We start from the raw sequence: 13,551 nt of genomic DNA on the forward strand, positions 1-13,551 counted from the left end.
CATGAAAAACGAGAGCGTCTAGCGCATAAAAATGGCCAATTTTATGTGTACCTGGTAGCCACTTTACGGCATCTCTCTTATAGCAGGTCCTACGCTTGCCTTACCTCGCTGAGAATAAACGTCTCCATCTGAATGGGTACATGTGAAACCTCTTCCTAGACTAAAATTCTCTCTCTCTATGGAGGGGTATTGGACCTGCTGTAATTAAAACACCTGTGGCTAGAAGGCGGAGTCCACGATCAGAAGGCTAGAGAATACATTTCAAAAACCTGACCTGCACATCCAAACATAGACTAAGTGTGAACAGGTGTTGAACCTAGAGTCGCCAACTCGTATATAGTTAAATAAATAAGGCAGCACACTGCAGCGCCAGAACATACAAACTTGAAATACGAAATTTGAACTGCATCACTGCACTAGAAACATGAAAAACGAGAGCGTCTAGCGCATAAAAATGGCCAATTTTATGTGTACCTGGTAGCCACTTTACGGCATCTCTCTTATACCAGGTCCTACGCTTGCCTTACCTCGCTGAGAATAAACGTCTCCATCTGAATGGGTACATGTGAAACCTCTTCCTAGACTAAAATTCTCTCTCTCTATGGAGGGGTATTGGACCTGCTGTAATTAAAACACCTGTGGCTAGAAGGCGGAGTCCACGATCAGAAGGCTAGAGAATACATTTCAAAAACCTGACCTGCACATCCAAACATAGACTAAGTGTGAACAGGTGCTGAACCTAGAGTCGCCAACTCGTATATAGTTAAATAAATAAGGCAGCATACTGCAGCGCCAGAACATACAAACTTGAAATACGAAATTTGAACTGTATCACTGCACTAGAAACATGAAAAACGAGAGCGTCTAGCGCATAAAAATGGCCAATTTTATGTGTACCTGGTAGCCACATTACGGCATCTCTCTTATACCAGGTCCTACGCTTGCCTTACCTCGCTGAGAATAAACGTCTCCATCTGAATGGGTACATGTGAAACCTCTTCCTAGACTAAAATTCTCTCTCTCTATGGAGGGGTATTGGACCTGCTGTAATTAAAACACCTGTGGCTAGAAGGCGGAGTGCACGATCAGAAGGCTAGAGAATACATTTCAAAAACCTGACCTGCACATCCAAACATAGACTAAGTGTGAACAGGTGCTGAACCTAGAGTCGCCAACTCGTATGTAGTTAAATAAATAAGGCAGCACACTGCAGCGCCAGAACATACAAACTTGAAATACGAAATTTGAACTGCATCACTGCACTAGAAACATGAAAAACGAGAGCGTCTAGCGCATAAAAATGGCCAATTATATGTGTACCTGGTAGCCACTTTACGGCATCTCTCTTATACGAGGTCCTACGCTTGCCTTACCTCGCTGAGAATAAACGTCTCCATCTGAATGGGTACATGTGAAACCTCTTCCTAGACTAAAATTCTCTCTCTCTATGGAGGGGTATTGGACCTGCTGTAATTAAAACACCTGTGGCTAGAAGGCGGAGTGCACGATCAGAAGGCTAGAGAATACATTTCAAAAACCTGACCTGCACATCCAAACATAGACTAAGTGTGAACAGGTGCTGAACCTAGAGTCGCCAACTCGTATATAGTTAAATAAATAAGGCAGCACACTGCAGTGCCAGAACACACAAACTTGAAATACGAAATTTGAACTGCATCACTGCACTAGAAACATGAAAAACGAGAGCGTCTAGCGCATAAAAATGGCCAATTTTATGTGTACCTGGTAGCCACTTTACGGCATCTCTCTTATACCAGGTCCTACGCTTGCCTTACCTCGCTGAGAATAAACGTCTCCATCTGAATGGGTACATGTGAAACCTCTTCCTAGACTAAAATTCTCTCTCTCTATGGAGGGGTATTGGACCTGCTGTAATTAAAACACCTGTGGCTAGAAGGCGGAGTGCACGATCAGAAGGCTAGAGAATACATTTCAAAAACCTGACCTGCACATCCAAACATAGACTAAGTGTGAACAGGTGCTGAACCTAGAGTCGCCAACTCGTATATAGTTAAATAAATAAGGCAGCACACTGCAGCGCCAGAATATAGAAACTTGAAATACGAAATTTGAACTGCATCACTGCACTAGAAACATGAAAAACGAGAGCGTCTAGCGCAGAAAAATGGCCAATTTTATGTGTACCTGGTAGCCACTTTACGGCATCTCTCTTATACCAGGTCCTACGCTTGCCTTACCTCGCTGAGAATAAACGTCTCCATCTGAATGGGTACATGTGAAACCTCTTCCTAGACTAAAATTCTCTCTCTCTATGGAGGGGTATTGGACCTGCTGTAATTAAAACACCTGTGGCTAGAAGGCGGAGTGCACGATCAGAAGGCTAGAGAATACATTTCAAAAACCTGACCTGCACATCCAAACATAGACTAAGTGTGAACAGGTGCTGAACCTAGAGTCGCCAACTCGTATATAGTTAAATAAATAAGGCAGCACACTGCAGCGCCAGAATATAGAAACTTGAAATACGAAATTTGAACTGCATCACTGCACTAGAAACATGAAAAACGAGAGCGTCTAGCGCATAAAAATGGCCAATTTTATGTGTACCTGGTAGCCACTTTACGGCATCTCTCTTATACCAGGTCCTACGCTTGCCTTACCTCGCTGAGAATAAACGTCTCCATCTGAATGGGTACATGTGAAACCTCTTCCTAGACTAAAATTCTCTCTCTCTATGGAGGGGTATTGGACCTGCTGTAATTAAAACACCTGTGGCTAGAAGGCGGAGTGCACGATCAGAAGGCTAGAGAATACATTTCAAAAACCTGACCTGCACATCCAAACATAGACTAAGTGTGAACAGGTGCTGAACCTAGAGTCGCCAACTCGTATATAGTTAAATAAATAAGGCAGCACACTGCAGCGCCAGAATATAGAAACTTGAAATACGAAATTTGAACTGCATCACTGCACTAGAAACATGAAAAACGAGAGCGTCTAGCGCATAAAAATGGCCAATTTTATGTGTACCTGGTAGCCACTTTACGGCATCTCTCTTATACCAGGTCCTACGCTTGCCTTACCTCGCTGAGAATAAACGTCTCCATCTGAATGGGTACATGTGAAACCTCTTCCTAGACTAAAATTCTCTCTCTCTATGGAGGGGTATTGGACCTGCTGTAATTAAAACACCTGTGGCTAGAAGGCGGAGTCCACGATCAGAAGGCTAGAGAATACATTTCAAAAACCTGACCTGCACATCCAAACATGGACTAAGTGTGAACAGGTGTTGAACCTAGAGTCGCCAACTCGTATATAGTTAAATAAATAAGGCAGCACACTGCAGCGCCAGAACATACAAACTTGAAATACGAAATTTGAACTGCATCACTGCACTAGAAACATGAAAAACGAGAGCGTCTAGGGCATAAAAATGGCCAATTTTATGTGTACTTGGTAGCCACTTTACGGCATCTCTCTTATACCAGGTCCTACGCTTGCCTTACCTCGCTGAGAATAAACGTCTCCATCTGAATGGGTACATGTGAAACCTCTTCCTAGACTAAAATTCTCTCTCTCTAAGGAGGGGTATTGGACCTGCTGTAATTAAAACACCTGTGGCTAGAAGGCGGAGTCCACGATCAGAAGGCTAGAGAATACATTTCAAAAACCTGACCTGCACATCCAAACATAGACTAAGTGTGAACAGGTGCTGAACCTAGAGTCGCCAACTCGTATATAGTTAAATAAATAAGGCAGCACACTGCAGCGCCAGAACATACAAACTTGAAATACGAAATTTGAACTGCATCACTGCACTAGAAACATGAAAAATGAAAGCGTCTAGCGCATAAAAATGGCCAATTTTATGTGTACCTGGTAGCCACTTTACGGCATCTCTCTTATACCAGGTCCTACGCTTGCCTTACCTCGCTGAGAATAAACGTCTCCATCTGAATGGGTACATGTGAAACCTCTTCCTAGACTAAAATTCTCTCTCTCTATGGAGGGGTATTGGACCTGCTGTAATTAAAACACCTGTGGCTAGAAGGCGGAGTCCATGATCAGAAGGCTAGAGAATACATTTCAAAAACCTGACCTGCACATCCAAACATAGACTAAGTGTGAACAGGTGTTGAACCTAGAGTCGCCAACTCGTATATAGTTAAATAAATAAGGCAGCACACTGCAGCGCCAGAACATACAAACTTGAAATACGAAATTTGAACTGCATCACTGCACTAGAAACATGAAAAACGAGAGCGTCTAGGGCATAAAAATGGCCAATTTTATGTGTACCTGGTAGCCACTTTACGGCATCTCTCTTATACCAGGTCCTACGCTTGCCTTACCTCGCTGAGAATAAACGTCTCCATCTGAATGGGTACATGTGAAACCTCTTCCTAGACTAAAATTCTCTCTCTCTAAGGAGGGGTATTGGACCTGCTGTAATTAAAACACCTGTGGCTAGAAGGCGGAGTCCACGATCAGAAGGCTAGAGAATACATTTCAAAAACCTGACCTGCACATCCAAACATAGACTAAGTGTGAACAGGTGCTGAACCTAGAGTCGCCAACTCGTATATAGTTAAATAAATAAGGCAGCACACTGCAGCGCCAGAACATACAAACTTGAAATACGAAATTTGAACTGCATCACTGCACTAGAAACATGAAAAACGAGAGCGTCTAGCGCATAAAAATGGCCAATTTTATGTGTACCTGGTAGCCACTTTACGGCATCTCTCTTATACCAGGTCCTACGCTTGCCTTACCTCGCTGAGAATAAACGTCTCCATCTGAATGGGTACATGTGAAACCTCTTCCTAGACTAAAATTCTCTCTCTCTATGGAGGGGTATTGTACCTGCTGTAATTAAAACACCTGTGGCTAGAAGGCGGAGTGTACGATCAGAAGGCTAGAGAATACATTTCAAAAACCTGACCTGCACATCCAAACATAGACTAAGTGTGAACAGGTGCTGAACCTAGAGTCGCCAACTCGTATATAGTTAAATAAATAAGGCAGCACACTGCAGCGCCAGAACATACAAACTTGAAATACGAAATTTGAACTGCATCACTGCACTAGAAACATGAAAAACGAGAGCGTCTAGCGCATAAAAATGGCCAATTTTATGTGTACCTGGTAGCCACTTTACGGCATCTCTCTTATACCAGGTCCTACGCTTGCCTTACCTCGCTGAGAATAAACGTCTCCATCTGAATGGGTACATATGAAACCTCTTCCTAGACTAAAATTCTCTCTCTCTATGGAGGGGTATTGGACCTGCTGTAATTAAAACACCTGTGGCTAGAAGGCGGAGTCCACGATCAGAAGGCTAGAGAATACATTTCAAAAACCTGACCTGCACATCCAAACATAGACTAAGTGTGAACAGGTGTTGAACCTAGAGTCGCCAACTCGTATATAGTTAAATAAATAAGGCAGCACACTGCAGCGCCAGAACATACAAACTTGAAATACGAAATTTGAACTGCATCACTGCACTAGAAACATGAAAAACGAGAGCGTCTAGCGCATAAAAATGGCCAATTTTATGTGTACCTGGTAGCCACTTTACGGCATCTCTCTTATACCAGGTCCTACGCTTGCCTTACCTCGCTGAGAATAAACGTCTCCATCTGAATGGGTACATGTGAAACCTCTTCCTAGACTAAAATTCTCTCTCTCTATGGAGGGGTATTGGACCTGCTGTAATTAAAACACCTGTGGCTAGAAGGCGGAGTCCACGATCAGAAGGCTAGAGAATACATTTCAAAAACCTGACCTGCACATCCAAACATAGACTAAGTGTGAACAGGTGCTGAACCTAGAGTCGCCAACTCGTATATAGTTAAATAAATAAGGCAGCATACTGCAGCGCCAGAACATACAAACTTGAAATACGAAATTTGAACTGTATCACTGCACTAGAAACATGAAAAACGAGAGCGTCTAGCGCATAAAAATGGCCAATTTTATGTGTACCTGGTAGCCACATTACGGCATCTCTCTTATACCAGGTCCTACGCTTGCCTTACCTCGCTGAGAATAAACGTCTCCATCTGAATGGGTACATGTGAAACCTCTTCCTAGACTAAAATTCTCTCTCTCTATGGAGGGGTATTGGACCTGCTGTAATTAAAACACCTGTGGCTAGAAGGCGGAGTGCACGATCAGAAGGCTAGAGAATACATTTCAAAAACCTGACCTGCACATCCAAACATAGACTAAGTGTGAACAGGTGCTGAACCTAGAGTCGCCAACTCGTATGTAGTTAAATAAATAAGGCAGCACACTGCAGCGCCAGAACATACAAACTTGAAATACGAAATTTGAACTGCATCACTGCACTAGAAACATGAAAAACGAGAGCGTCTAGCGCATAAAAATGGCCAATTATATGTGTACCTGGTAGCCACTTTACGGCATCTCTCTTATACCAGGTCCTACGCTTGCCTTACCTCGCTGAGAATAAACGTCTCCATCTGAATGGGTACATGTGAAACCTCTTCCTAGACTAAAATTCTCTCTCTCTATGGAGGGGTATTGGACCTGCTGTAATTAAAACACCTGTGGCTAGAAGGCGGAGTGCACGATCAGAAGGCTAGAGAATACATTTCAAAAACCTGACCTGCACATCCAAACATAGACTAAGTGTGAACAGGTGCTGAACCTAGAGTCGCCAACTCGTATATAGTTAAATAAATAAAGAAGCACACTGCAGTGCCAGAACACACAAACTTGAAATACGAAATTTGAACTGCATCACTGCACTAGAAACATGAAAAACGAGAGCGTCTAGCGCATAAAAATGGCCAATTTTATGTGTACCTGGTAGCCACTTTACGGCATCTCTCTTATACCAGGTCCTACGCTTGCCTTACCTCGCTGAGAATAAACGTCTCCATCTGAATGGGTACATGTGAAACCTCTTCCTAGACTAAAATTCTCTCTCTCTATGGAGGGGTATTGGACCTGCTGTAATTAAAACACCTGTGGCTAGAAGGCGGAGTGCACGATCAGAAGGCTAGAGAATACATTTCAAAAACCTGACCTGCACATCCAAACATAGACTAAGTGTGAACAGGTGCTGAACCTAGAGTCGCCAACTCGTATATAGTTAAATAAATAAGGCAGCACACTGCAGCGCCAGAACATACAAACTTGAAATACGAAATTTGAACTGCATCTCTGCACTAGAAACATGAAAAACGAGAGCGTCTAGCGCAGAAAAATGGCCAATTTTATGTGTACCTGGTAGCCACTTTACGGCATCTCTCTTATACCAGGTCCTACGCTTGCCTTACCTCGCTGAGAATAAACGTCTCCATCTGAATGGGTACATGTGAAACCTCTTCCTAGACTAAAATTCTCTCTCTCTATGGAGGGGTATTGGACCTGCTGTAATTAAAACACCTGTGGCTAGAAGGCGGAGTGCACGATCAGAAGGCTAGAGAATACATTTCAAAAACCTGACCTGCACATCCAAACATAGACTAAGTGTGAACAGGTGCTGAACCTAGAGTCGCCAACTCGTATATAGTTAAATAAATAAGGCAGCACACTGCAGCGCCAGAATATAGAAACTTGAAATACGAAATTTGAACTGCATCACTGCACTAGAAACATGAAAAACGAGAGCGTCTAGCGCATAAAAATGGCCAATTTTATGTGTACCTGGTAGCCACTTTACGGCATCTCTCTTATACCAGGTCCTACGCTTGCCTTACCTCGCTGAGAATAAACGTCTCCATCTGAATGGGTACATGTGAAACCTCTTCCTAGACTAAAATTCTCTCTCTCTATGGAGGGGTATTGGACCTGCTGTAATTAAAACACCTGTGGCTAGAAGGCGGAGTCCACGATCAGAAGGCTAGAGAATACATTTCAAAAACCTGACCTGCACATCCAAACATAGACTAAGTGTGAACAGGTGTTGAACCTAGAGTCGCCAACTCGTATATAGTTAAATAAATAAGGCAGCACACTGCAGCGCCAGAACATACAAACTTGAAATACGAAATTTGAACTGCATCACTGCACTAGAAACATGAAAAACGAGAGCGTCTAGGGCATAAAAATGGCCAATTTTATGTGTACTTGGTAGCCACTTTACGGCATCTCTCTTATACCAGGTCCTACGCTTGCCTTACCTCGCTGAGAATAAACGTCTCCATCTGAATGGGTACATGTGAAACCTCTTCCTAGACTAAAATTCTCTCTCTCTAAGGAGGGGTATTGGACCTGCTGTAATTAAAACACCTGTGGCTAGAAGGCGGAGTCCACGATCAGAAGGCTAGAGAATACATTTCAAAAACCTGACCTGCACATCCAAACATAGACTAAGTGTGAACAGGTGCTGAACCTAGAGTCGCCAACTCGTATATAGTTAAATAAATAAGGCAGCACACTGCAGCGCCAGAACATACAAACTTGAAATACGAAATTTGAACTGCATCACTGCACTAGAAACATGAAAAACGAGAGCGTCTAGCGCATAAAAATGGCCAATTTTATGTGTACCTGGTAGCCACTTTACGGCATCTCTCTTATACCAGGTCCTATGCTTGCCTTACCTCGCTGAGAATAAACGTCTCCATCTGAATGGGTACATGTGAAACCTCTTCCTAGACTAAAATTCTCTCTCTCTATGGAGGGGTATTGGACCTGCTGTAATTAAAACACCTGTGGCTAGAAGGCGGAGTGCACGATCAGAAGGCTAGAGAATACATTTCAAAAACCTGACCTGCACATCCAAACATAGACTAAGTGTGAACAGGTGCTGAACCTAGAGTCGCCAACTCGTATGTAGTTAAATAAATAAGGCAGCACACTGCAGCGCCAGAACATACAAACTTGAAATACGAAATTTGAACTGCATCACTGCACTAGAAACATGAAAAACGAGAGCGTCTAGCGCATAAAAATGGCCAATTATATGTGTACCTGGTAGCCACTTTACGGCATCTCTCTTATACCAGGTCCTACGCTTGCCTTACCTCGCTGAGAATAAACGTCTCCATCTGAATGGGTACATGTGAAACCTCTTCCTAGACTAAAATTCTCTCTCTCTATGGAGGGGTATTGGACCTGCTGTAATTAAAACACCTGTGGCTAGAAGGCGGAGTGCACGATCAGAAGGCTAGAGAATACATTTCAAAAACCTGACCTGCACATCCAAACATAGACTAAGTGTGAACAGGTGCTGAACCTAGAGTCGCCAACTCGTATATAGTTAAATAAATAAGGCAGCACACTGCAGCGCCAGAATATAGAAACTTGAAATACGAAATTTGAACTGCATCACTGCACTAGAAACATGAAAAATGAGAGCGTCTAGCGCATAAAAATGGCCAATTTTATGTGTACCTGGTAGCCACTTTACGGCATCTCTCTTATACCAGGTCCTACGCTTGCCTTACCTCGCTGAGAATAAACGTCTCCATCTGAATGGGTACATGTGAAACCTCTTCCTAGACTAAAATTCTCTCTCTCTATGGAGGGGTATTGGACCTGCTGTAATTAAAACACCTGTGGCTAGAAGGCGGAGTCCATGATCAGAAGGCTAGAGAATACATTTCAAAAACCTGACCTGCACATCCAAACATAGACTAAGTGTGAACAGGTGTTGAACCTAGAGTCGCCAACTCGTATATAGTTAAATAAATAAGGCAGCACACTGCAGCGCCAGAACATACAAACTTGAAATACGAAATTTGAACTGCATCACTGCACTAGAAACATGAAAAACGAGAGCGTCTAGGGCATAAAAATGGCCAATTTTATGTGTACCTGGTAGCCACTTTACGGCATCTCTCTTATACCAGGTCCTACGCTTGCCTTACCTCGCTGAGAATAAACGTCTCCATCTGAATGGGTACATGTGAAACCTCTTCCTAGACTAAAATTCTCTCTCTCTAAGGAGGGGTATTGGACCTGCTGTAATTAAAACACCTGTGGCTAGAAGGCGGAGTCCACGATCAGAAGGGTAGAGAATACATTTCGCTGGCTCATTGGTCTAGGGGTATGATTCTCGCTTTGGGTGCGAGAGGTCCCGGGTTCAAATCCCGGACGAGCCCATGCCTGTGGAAAGCTTTGACGCAGGTTTCTTGCATGCTGTGCTTCCTCCTGCAGGCTGGTCCATCGCATGGATTTTCTTCAAACCAGGGATTCAAGCTTCAGGAGGCTAATTTGCATATTCCAGGTGCCTTCTGGGAGAAGCGAAGTCTCCCTAAGCTAGAAGATCGTTGGGTACAGCCGGGACCAGCTGCTTCGAAAGCATCACCAAACCAGGGATTCAAGCTTCAGGAGGCTAATTTGCATATTCCAGGTGCCTTCTGGGAGAAGCGAAGTCTCCCTAAGCTAGAAGATCGTTGGGTACAGCCGGGACCAGCTGCTTCGAAAGCATCACCAAACCAGGGATTCAAGCTTCAGGAGGCTAATTTGCATATTCCAGGTGCCTTCTGGGAGAAGCGAAGTCTCCCTAAGCTAGAAGATCGTTGGGTACAGCCGGGACCAGCTGCTTCGAAAGCATCACCAAACCAGGGATTCAAGCTTCAGGAGGCTAATTTGCATATTCCAGGTGCCTTCTGGGAGAAGCGAAGTCTCCCTAAGCTAGAAGATCGTTGGGTACAGCCGGGACCAGCTGCTTCGAAAGCATCACCAAACCAGGGATTCAAGCTTCAGGAGGCTAATTTGCATATTCCAGGTGCCTTCTGGGAGAAGCGAAGTCTCCCTAAGCTAGAAGATCGTTGGGTACAGCCGGGAACAGCTGCTTCGAAAGCATCACCAAACCAGGGATTCAAGCTTCAGGAGGCTAATTTGCATATTCCAGGTGCCTTCTGGGAGAAGCGAAGTCTCCCTAAGCTAGAAGATCGTTGGGTACAGCCGGGACCAGCTGCTTCGAAAGCATCACCAAACCAGGGATTCAAGCTTCAGGAGGCTAATTTGCATATTCCAGGTGCCTTCTGGGAGAAGCGAAGTCTCCCTAAGCTAGAAGATCGTTGGGTACAGCCGGGACCAGCTGCTTCGAAAGCATCACCAAACCAGGGATTCAAGCTTCAGGAGGCTAATTTGCATATTCCAGGTGCCTTCTGGGAGAAGCGAAGTCTCCCTAAGCTAGAAGATCGTTGGGTACAGCCGGGACCAGCTGCTTCGAAAGCATCACCAAACCAGGGATTCAAGCTTCAGGAGGCTAATTTGCATATTCCAGGTGCCTTCTGGGAGAAGCGAAGTCTCCCTAAGCTAGAAGATCGTTGGGTACAGCCGGGACCAGCTGCTTCGAAAGCATCACCAAACCAGAGATTCAAGCTTCAGGAGGCTAATTTGCATATTCCAGGTGCCTTCTGGGAGAAGCGAAGTCTCCCTAAGCTAGAAGATCGTTGGGTACAGCCGGGACCAGCTGCTTCGAAAGCATCACCAAACCAGGGATTCAAGCTTCAGGAGGCTAATTTGCATATTCCAGGTGCCTTCTGGGAGAAGCGAAGTCTCCCTAAGCTAGAAGATCGTTGGGTACAGCCGGGACCAGCTGCTTCGAAAGCATCACCAAACCAGGGATTCAAGCTTCAGGAGGCTAATTTGCATATTCCAGGTGCCTTCTGGGAGAAGCGAAGTCTCCCTAAGCTAGAAGATCGTTGGGTACAGCCGGGAACAGCTGCTTCGAAAGCATCACCAAACCAGGGATTCAAGCTTCAGGAGGCTAATTTGCATATTCCAGGTGCCTTCTGGGAGAAGCGAAGTCTCCCTAAGCTAGAAGATCGTTGGGTACAGCCGGGACCAGCTGCTTCGAAAGCATCACCAAACCAGGGATTCAAGCTTCAGGAGGCTAATTTGCATATTCCAGGTGCCTTCTGGGAGAAGCGAAGTCTCCCTAAGCTAGAAGATCGTTGGGTACAGCCGGGACCAGCTGCTTCGAAAGCATCACCAAACCAGGGATTCAAGCTTCAGGAGGCTAATTTGCATATTCCAGGTGCCTTCTGGGAGAAGCGAAGTCTCCCTAAGCTAGAAGATCGTTGGGTACAGCCGGGAACAGCTGCTTCGAAAGCATCACCAAACCAGGGATTCAAGCTTCAGGAGGCTAATTTGCATATTCCAGGTGCCTTCTGGGAGAAGCGAAGTCTCCCTAAGCTAGAAGATCGTTGGGTACAGCCGGGACCAGCTGCTTCGAAAGCATCACCAAACCAGGGATTCAAGCTTCAGGAGGCTAATTTGCATATTCCAGGTGCCTTCTGGGAGAAGCGAAGTCTCCCTAAGCTAGAAGATCGTTGGGTACAGCCGGGACCAGCTGCTTCGAAAGCATCACCAAACCAGGGATTCAAGCTTCAGGAGGCTAATTTGCATATTCCAGGTGCCTTCTGGGAGAAGCGAAGTCTCCCTAAGCTAGAAGATCGTTGGGTACAGCCGGGACCAGCTGCTTCGAAAGCATCACCAAACCAGGGATTCAAGCTTCAGGAGGCTAATTTGCATATTCCAGGTGCCTTCTGGGAGAAGCGAAGTCTCCCTAAGCTAGAAGATCGTTGGGTACAGCCGGGACCAGCTGCTTCGAAAGCATCACCAAACCAGAGATTCAAGCTTCAGGAGGCTAATTTGCATATTCCAGGTGCCTTCTGGGAGAAGCGAAGTCTCCCTAAGCTAGAAGATCGTTGGGTACAGCCGGGACCAGCTGCTTCGAAAGCATCACCAAACCAGGGATTCAAGCTTCAGGAGGCTAATTTGCATATTCCAGGTGCCTTCTGGGAGAAGCGAAGTCTCCCTAAGCTAGAAGATCGTTGGGTACAGCCGGGACCAGCTGCTTCGAAAGCATCACCAAACCAGGGATTCAAGCTTCAGGAGGCTAATTTGCATATTCCAGGTGCCTTCTGGGAGAAGCGAAGTCTCCCTAAGCTAGAAGATCGTTGGGTACAGCCGGGACCAGCTGCTTCGAAAGCATCACCAAACCAGGGATTCAAGCTTCAGGAGGCTAATTTGCATATTCCAGGTGCCTTCTGGGAGAAGCGAAGTCTCCCTAAGCTAGAAGATCGTTGGGTACAGCCGGGACCAGCTGCTTCGAAAGCATCACCAAACCAGGGATTCAAGCTTCAGGAGGCTAATTTGCATATTCCAGGTGCCTTCTGGGAGAAGCGAAGTCTCCCTAAGCTAGAAGATCGTTGGGTACAGCCGGGACCAGCTGCTTCGAAAGCATCACCAAACCAGGGATTCAAGCTTCAGGAGGCTAATTTGCATATTCCAGGTGCCTTCTGGGAGAAGCGAAGTCTCCCTAAGCTAGAAGATCGTTGGGTACAGCCGGGACCAGCTGCTTCGAAAGCATCACCAAACCAGGGATTCAAGCTTCAGGAGGCTAATTTGCATATTCCAGGTGCCTTCTGGGAGAAGCGAAGTCTCCCTAAGCTAGAAGATCGTTGGGTACAGCCGGGACCAGCTGCTTCGAAAGCATCACCAAACCAGGGATTCAAGCTTCAGGAGGCTAATTTGCATATTCCAGGTGCCTTCTGGGAGAAGCGAAGTCTCCCTAAGCTAGAAGATCGTTGGGTACAGCCGGGACCAGCTGCTTCGAAAGCATCACCA

General features: G+C 45.3%; 1 non-coding gene across 1 annotated transcript; it reads left to right on the top strand.

Moving 5' to 3' along the window:
- Positions 1-9,995: 9,995 nt before the first annotated feature.
- On the top strand, positions 9,996-10,067 carry TRNAP-UGG (transfer RNA proline (anticodon UGG)). Its single transcript has one exon. It is a non-coding gene; the product is annotated as a tRNA-Pro (tRNA).
- The last annotated feature ends 3,484 nt before the right edge of the window (positions 10,068-13,551 follow it).

The sequence above is a fragment of the Ranitomeya imitator genome, chromosome 2, assembly GCF_032444005.1.
Source record: "Ranitomeya imitator isolate aRanImi1 chromosome 2, aRanImi1.pri, whole genome shotgun sequence".
NCBI lineage: Eukaryota > Metazoa > Chordata > Amphibia > Anura > Dendrobatidae > Ranitomeya > Ranitomeya imitator.